This window comes from Euphorbia lathyris, chromosome 2 (assembly GCF_963576675.1).
Source record: "Euphorbia lathyris chromosome 2, ddEupLath1.1, whole genome shotgun sequence".
Taxonomy (NCBI): Eukaryota; Viridiplantae; Streptophyta; class Magnoliopsida; order Malpighiales; family Euphorbiaceae; genus Euphorbia; species Euphorbia lathyris.
Genome location: NC_088911.1, coordinates 127,384,569 through 127,392,831, shown reverse-complemented (window position 1 = coordinate 127,392,831; position 8,263 = coordinate 127,384,569).

Genomic DNA, 8,263 nt, shown 5'->3' with positions numbered 1-8,263 from the left:
CTGTAGGCAGAGTTATTTCGGATTTTTGACATCTTTTTGGCCTATTCCTATTCCTATTCAACATCTACATCTCCCTATTTCACCCTATATAAACCTACTCCTTACACAAACCTCACATCACCTCACTTTTTACCCAATCACCTACTTTAAAATCTTCCCCATACATTACTTTTACTCTTCCCCATTTATTCTTTACCCCCTCTAATCACTTATCACTTCACTTCCTCATTTACAATTCTCACCTCACCTTCAAGCTTTGATTTTTCTCTCTTTTCATCTCTTCTTCTTCTTCTTTGCAAACCCTAAACACCATTACCATGCCTAGAACAAAGCGTGTTGGTCACAAGCCAGCAGTTACGGAAGCTAATCGCCTTCGTATACGTTGCGGAGCCTATTTTGACATCGAAACAAAGGAGGAAGCCGCTCGGTTCATTCACTTTTCCCATGCTAACAGGCAGTTTGTGGATATGCACTTCCTTGACTTCGATTCAGTAAGAGCATTGAATTTCTCTACTAGAATTGATGCTTTTATTGAAACTTCGGGTTGGCAAGAGTTTGTTTCTATGCGTTTTCCCCGTATTACGGAATATGTGGTAGAGTTTTTGGTCACTTTGACCATGAATAAGAAGAAGACATCAATTTCCTTTCGGAATAATGGTGTAACTTATACCATAGATTATGAGGCTATGGGAAATATGTTTGGTTTCCCTACTAGAGATTTTTTTGACAAGCCTAAGGATTTTGATAACGACTCTATTTGGCAAACTCTTTCGGATCAAGATTATTTTAACTCAAAGAATACCTCAAGCAAGTTGATTAAGGACAATTGTGTGTTCTTCTTTCACAAGTTTCTGAGTTTTTCATTGTTTGGTCGTGTTGAGAGTTCGAAGATTCAAGTTCGGGATTTGTTTGTTTTGGATTGTTTATTTAAGGGTTTGAGGGTTGATAACATCGGTATGCTATTTGATAATTTGTTTCGTGCTTCGAGGGCTTCCACAATTCAAGTCCCTCTCGGTAATTTTATCACCGCGATTGTTTTGGGAGCACGGGGTGAATTAGCCGATTATGACATGTCCACCTACCATGGGTATGTACCGATTTTGGACATTTCGGCTCTTGAGCGGGCTCACTTATTGCTTACTTTGGTTCCTCCTGTTTTTATTTCATATGCTTCCCGTATTGCCCATCTTTGTGGCACTATGGGTGGAGCCGCTTCGAGTTCACAATTTGTAGGTACCGAAGAAGGAGGCGAGGAAGATGCGCCACAAGCACAACCACAACACCAAGCACCTCAAGATGATGATCCGGTAGATTTAAGGCGGATTTTGAACCAAATCAATTCCAATAATCGCCAAATGAATTTACGAATTAATGATTTGGTGGAGAATAATATGGTGATGAATGACAACCTCAATACTTTGAGGCGCGAGCATAGGTCAACTCGGCATCGGATGCTTTCTTTCTTCCGTCACCGCAATGTGGAAACTTCACCAACACCTCCCGATTCCCCGCCTCAAGCTTAGGTTTTATCTTTTCTTTTTATCTTGTTATGTTGTTTTTAAATTTTCATTTGGCACAATATTTTTATTTATTATGTTTCGTACAATTTTCATTTTATGTTGAATGCTTTTAATTTGCTAAATTTCTATTTTTATTTCGTATGCTTTATTTCGTGCTTATTTTTCATGTTATATCCAACACCAATGAGGACATGGTCCAATTTAAGTGTGGGAGGAGATATATATATATCATTTTACATATACGAATAAATGCAACGAATAAATTTTTAAGCAACATTTATAAAGCAACACTTGTTTTATACATATGTAACACAATTTATTTTAATTTTTCATATTTTCATATGTTTAAAAATATATTTAACTTATGATTATTCTTAGGTTATCATTTTCGTTAGAAATAATATTTCTATACGGGCACTATTTTTCAAAATATTTTCACAAATCTCCGATACGATTTTAAGTAAAATTGTCTCGAGTGAATGTATTTAAGTAAAAAAAATTCTTTATTCAATCTCTATTTTATATCATGTAATTCATGATACAATAAATCTTATTTTAAATTTTCAATTAGGTTTATAGGCATTAAATTGAACTAACAATTTTAGCTCGGTTTGATTTCGTCTTACATTAACACAAATTGAAGTTTTTAAGGAAACTTTAGCCATAATACATGTTGAATTTTAAGTCAATATAGGATGAATGTGCTATCTTTCTTTTTCCCAAATTTCAATTCATATTTCATATTAATTAATCAATTAGTTGGATTCTTAACTTTTGGCCACGATTGAGACCAACCTTATCACAATCGAGGTATGAAAGGGAAGAAAATTAAGTACCGTTTACTTTTGGCCACGGTTGCGACCACCCTTATCATAATCGAGGTATGGAAGGAACGTTTTAAAAAATAAGCGTGTTTAAGTTTAAAGTAACGATTGCGTCCACCCATGGCATGGTCGGTACCTCTTAAGCAAACACTAAGCAATAAAATACGTATAAAGTTATGGTTGAGACCACCCTTATCTCGGGCGTAACTAAGCAAAACAAATTAACCTAAGTACTTATTTAAATTTAATATATCTCATATATTAGTTTAGATTTGGGAAAGGAAATTTTGTGCTTTGAAATGCCTTGAGACAAAAGACTCAATAACATGCGTGCTTATATCGTCCCGAATACTTCAGTTTTAAAATAAAAATACAAGACGAAAGATAAATCGTATTTATACTAAGTTAGTTTGATATTTTGCGTATAAATTTGCCATGCGAAGTTAATCTTTTTCGGCTTAACTAATTTAAAAGGTAATACAGAGATATATGTTTTATTTTCATAAAGAGATTAGATAAAGAATAAATTCAGTGAAATTTTGCTCGGGACTAGCAAAAGATTAAGTGTGGAGATTTGTTAAGTCCAAAATATACCTAATATATCATCAATAATTACATCAGTATTGTTACGAATTTGTGCTAATTATATCTATTTTGAGTACTTTTACTTTCGAATATGTTTCTTTCTTATAAGGTACCTAAATATTTGCTAAAATCCAAATAGGAACGAAAGAGGTTAAAAACAGAATAAAAACCCTACAAAAGGAATAAAAAACGACAAAGATCAATTACACCAAAACGAGGACAAAGACGAAGTCAGAAACAGAAGAAAATGCCAAATTCTCGGTGGAGGAAACCAAATTCTCGGTAGAGAATTTGTGAAGCCGCGACCGAGAATCTCAAATTCTCGGTCATGACACGCGTTTTCCAACGCTCCTTCCTTTCGTCCGAAGACCAAATAATTGCTCCCCCATTCTCGATCGAGAATTAATTATTCTCGGTAAGTTCAGCAATTCCTGGAGAGCCATTCGCACACTTTCGTTTTCGACAAAACGCGTTCGTTCGGGTGGATAAAGACATCTCTTCACAGAGGATACGTCCCTTCACAACGGACACGACACTTCAACCACAACTCTTCAACATCTATAAATAAAGAGTTGGTGGAGAGTTGGAAATATATAGAAGAAAGAGATTAGTATAGAATTAATGCAGAAATTCCGAGTCAAGTGATTCAGAATTTAGATTTCATTTCTGTAAAAAGCAATATGATGTACACACATTGTTTATTCAATAATTACAAACACAGTAGCGTTTAGATTTGTTCATATTAGTTTACATTTTGGTAGAGGCCGACCACATCCCTATTACGAAGTTACAGCAAGAAGATTGAGTAGAGAATCTGCCCCTGAGTCTGACAAACTCTAACGAAACCCAAGGAAAGGATTGACAACCCGTTCACTTGCACGCCGTCGAATGTTTTCATGCTCCTTGTTCTCTATAAACTTGTATCAAATTTATATTACATCTAATAAAGTCTGTTCCATTCGATAGATTTTTATGCAGCACTTTGGTAAAGGATCCGAAGTGGATGCTGGTGTTTTCATTAAAACGTAGTTAAATTCAAAATCTTTACAAGGAAACTTTGTTGAACACTTAGGCAAATTGATATCATCAGTAGAGTATCAATTTGGTTAAGGTAGCGATCTAACCCGACCGTAGGAGGATTGACTGCAGTTCAAAGCCCTAAAATTAGAAGAACCGTCATTTATTTCATCGTTATAATTTATGCAAAGTTTAAAGTTGTTTTTTTTGCTTAATGCAAACGAATACATTTGTTTACTTTTCTAAAAGAACTAAACATTCATGTTTTGTAAATTTATCCCTAAATCAGAAGTATTTTCTAACATTTGTAACACTCTAATCTAATTCTTATTCTAGCAATTTCAAAACCAAATCCGATTTAACGATTTTACATATTATAAACCTTAAAAGTAAATTTAACTGATTCAAAATAAGTTTTTGTTAAAAAGCGTTCCCTGTGGGATCGATATCTTTTATTACTACAAGCGTATACCGTGCACTTGCGGAAATCGCTCAACAACATACCACAAAGGTATGCTAGCATGCTCAGCACAATCGTGCTGACGAAAAATGGAAATACCCTCAAAGGGTAGTTTATTGTGACTTTTGTGGGAAAGATGGCCACACTATAAATGTATGCCATCACAAAATTAAATATGATGCATCACCTGTTGACTCTAACAAACGAGGACCTAAAAAGAATTGGGTACCTAAAAATAACTAGTTCAATTGCAGGTGAGCCTGAGGTGTGCTGAGAAGTCAAAGCTATGGTACATTGACAGCACATGCTCAAGGCATATGACTGGTGATGAAACTCAGTTCATCACACTTGTGCATAAACGAGGAGGAAATGTAAGTTTTGGAGACAACAAAAAGGGTAAGATAGTAGGGTCAGGCACTGTTGGTGGCAATCCTACTATTGAGTCAGTCTCCCTAGTCAGGGGTCTTAAATATAACCTATTGAGCGTAGATCAACTGTGTGACAGCGGTAGAAAGGTTGTATTTGATTCCACTGAGTGTAGGATACTCGAGGGAAAAACAAATGAATTGATTTTAACTGCCCCTCGTGTTGATAACGTTTTCATGCTAAATCTAGAAAAGAAGTTTTAAAAAAAATATATGCTTAGTGTCAAAGGAAGATAATTCCTGGCTATGGCATAGGAGACTTGGTCATGTAAGCATGGACCTCCTTGCCAAATTAGCAAAAAAGCAATTAGTTGAGGGATTACCCAAACTCAGGTTTGAGAAGGATCAACTGTGTAATGCTTGTCAGCAAGGTAAACAAACCAAAAAGTCTTTTCAAAGTAAAAATGTAGTCTCAACCAAGCGTCCATTAGAGTTACTACACTTGGATCTTTTCGGACCAGTCCAGCCGTTGATCTTAGGTGGTAAGAGATTTTCCTTGGTCATTGTAGATGACTTTTTTCGGTATACTTGGGTCATCCTGCTGAGTAGCAAGGATGAAGCCTTTGAGATGTTCTCAACACTGATTAGAAAACTTGAAAATGACAAAGACCTAAAATTAGCTCACATCTGAAGTGATAATGGCGGAGAATTCAAAAATCAACAATTTGATGAATTCTGTGAAGTCAGCGGCATTGACCATAATTTTTCTGCTCCTAGAACTCCTCAACAAAATGGGGTAGTTGAAAGGAAGAACAGAACCTTAGTCGAAATAGCTAGGACAATGTTGAGTGAGAATAGGCTTCCAAAGTATTTCTGGGGTGAAGCTGTCAACACAGCTTGCTACATACTCAATAGGGCTCTAGTTAGACCTATACTTAAGAAAACCCCCTATGAACTTTGGAAAGGACGAAAACCCAATATTGGATATTTTCGTGCCTTCGGTTGCAAATGTTTTATTTTAAATACTAAAGACAACCTTGCTAAGTTTGATTCTAAAGATGATGAAGCTATCTTTCTAGGGTATTAAAAAAACAGCAAACCATATAGGGTGTTTAATAAACGAACTCAGGTTTTAGAAGAGTCTGTACATGTTGAGTTCGATGAAACTGACCCTGCAGGGAAGATAAGTCAGCCTGCCGAAGATGACACATGCTCAGCTTCCGCTGACCAAAATGGAGCCACTGAGTCACTGCCTCAAGGGCTGACCAAAGGTAAGAATGAACCTGAAATTATCTTTGCTGACCAATACAATCCTGCAGAAAATGTCAAAACACCTATCCCTGAAGACACTACATTACCAAAGGAGATCAAGGTTCCAAGAGGACACTCAGAGAAGTCCATTCTTGATGCTGCTGAGAACACCCTGATGACCAGAAATCAACTCAGGAGATATCTTAGTAATGTTGCGTTCGTCTCAGTTCATGAACCGAAAAACTTCTTAGAAGCTGAGCACGATGAATTCTGGATAAGTGCTATGCAAGAGGAACTTGATCAATTCAAGAGAAACGAAGTTTGGGATTTAGTGCCTAAACCGAAGAATCAAAAGACCATAGGAACAAAATGGGTATTTCGCAATAAGCTAGATGAATAGGGAAACATAGTTAGAAACAAAGCCAGACTTGTAGCTCAAGGTTACAGTCAGCAGGAAGGTATTGACTATGGTGAGACCTTTGCACCCGTAGCTAGACTAGAGGCCATAAGAATATTGTGTGCGTATGCTAGCTTTATGAACTTTAAATTGTTCCAAATGGATGTTAAGAGTGCATTTCTTAATGGAGTTATAAATGAAGAGATTTATGTTAGTCAGCCTCCAGGGTTTGAGGATCCAAAATTCCTAAACCATGTTTATAAACTCAAAAAGGCTCTGTACGGCCTGAAGCAAGCACCACGTGCTTGGTACGAAAGGCTGACCAGTTTTTTGCTGACTAGGAACTATGTCAGAGGAAAAGCTGACACAACCTTATTCATTAAGAAAAAGGGTAAAGATACCCTGTTGGCACAAATATATGTTGATGATATTATCTTTGGTGCTACTAATGAGTCTATGTGCAAGGAATTTAGCAAACAAATGCAAACTGAGTTTGAGATGTCAATGATGGGAGAACTCAACTTCTTCATTGGACTTCAAATCAAACAAGGCAAGAATGACATCTTCATTAGTCAGACTAAGTATGCTAAGGAGATATTGAAGAAATTTGATATGGAAAAGTGTAATCCAATATCTACCCCAATGGGTACTGACACGGTGCTCTGTGTTGATGAAAAAGGTAAGTCAGTAGACAACAAATTATATGGAGGTATGATTGGCTCTCTACTCTATCTAACGGCAAGTAGGCCAGACATTCAGTACTCAGTATGTTACTACGCAAGATATCAAGCTGACCCTAAGGAATCTCATTACATAGTTGTAAAAAGAATCCTTAGATATTTGCAAAGCTCAGTGAATGCAGGTTTATGGTATCCCAACACGAACGATTTCACGCTTGTTGGATACACTAACACTGACTATGGACGAGACAAGCTTGAGCGAAAAAGCACTTCAGGAGGATGTCATTTCCTTGGAAGCTGTATGGTGTCTTGGTTCAGTAAGAAGCAATCGTCAGTTGCCCTGTCAACAACTGAAGCTGAGTACATTGCTGCTGGAAGCTGTGTTGCACAAGTCCTATGGATCAAGCAACAACTGGATGATTATGGAGTTCAAACCAAAACAATTGAAGTCAAATGTGACAACAAAAGTGCCATTGACTTATCTAAAAATCCAATCCAACACAGCAGGATGAAGCATGTCAGCATAAGGCATCACTTCATCAGAGATCATGTACTCAAGGGTGAAATCAAGCTGACCTATGTTCCAACAGGTGAACAGCTTGCAGATATCTTCACGAAGCCTTTGGCTCGTGAGCAGTTCAGCATACTAAGGGAAGCTATCGGTATGTCTAATCCTCTTCAATAAAATTCTGAGAAAAATGTTGAGTGATTATATCATACCGAGTGATGATTACATGTTGAGTAACTGTCATATGCTGAGTAGACATAAATGCTATAAAATCACTACTTGCTGAATTGCTATATATATTGAGTGATTGCTAAAAGCTGAGTTACTACACATGCTACGAATCCCTCCTACGCTAAACTAAGCACTTAGAACACCAAACGTTTAGTATCTTAGATGCTGAGTAGAATACTTGCACGCGTATTTATGTAGACTCCTAGGATGACGTAAGCGTAATGATTAGAAACCCATGCGCTGAATGTGTCATTAATGTCAGAATTAAATGCCGTTGATTGATTCAAAATCAAACCGCCATTCTGACCTATCAGATCAACACGTACCGGCTATAAATAGTGGACGAATTCCTACTAACTTCTTTTTACGCTTGAAACATTTCGCACTCGATCTCTCTCTCTAAATTCCCAAATCTTCTAACTCTC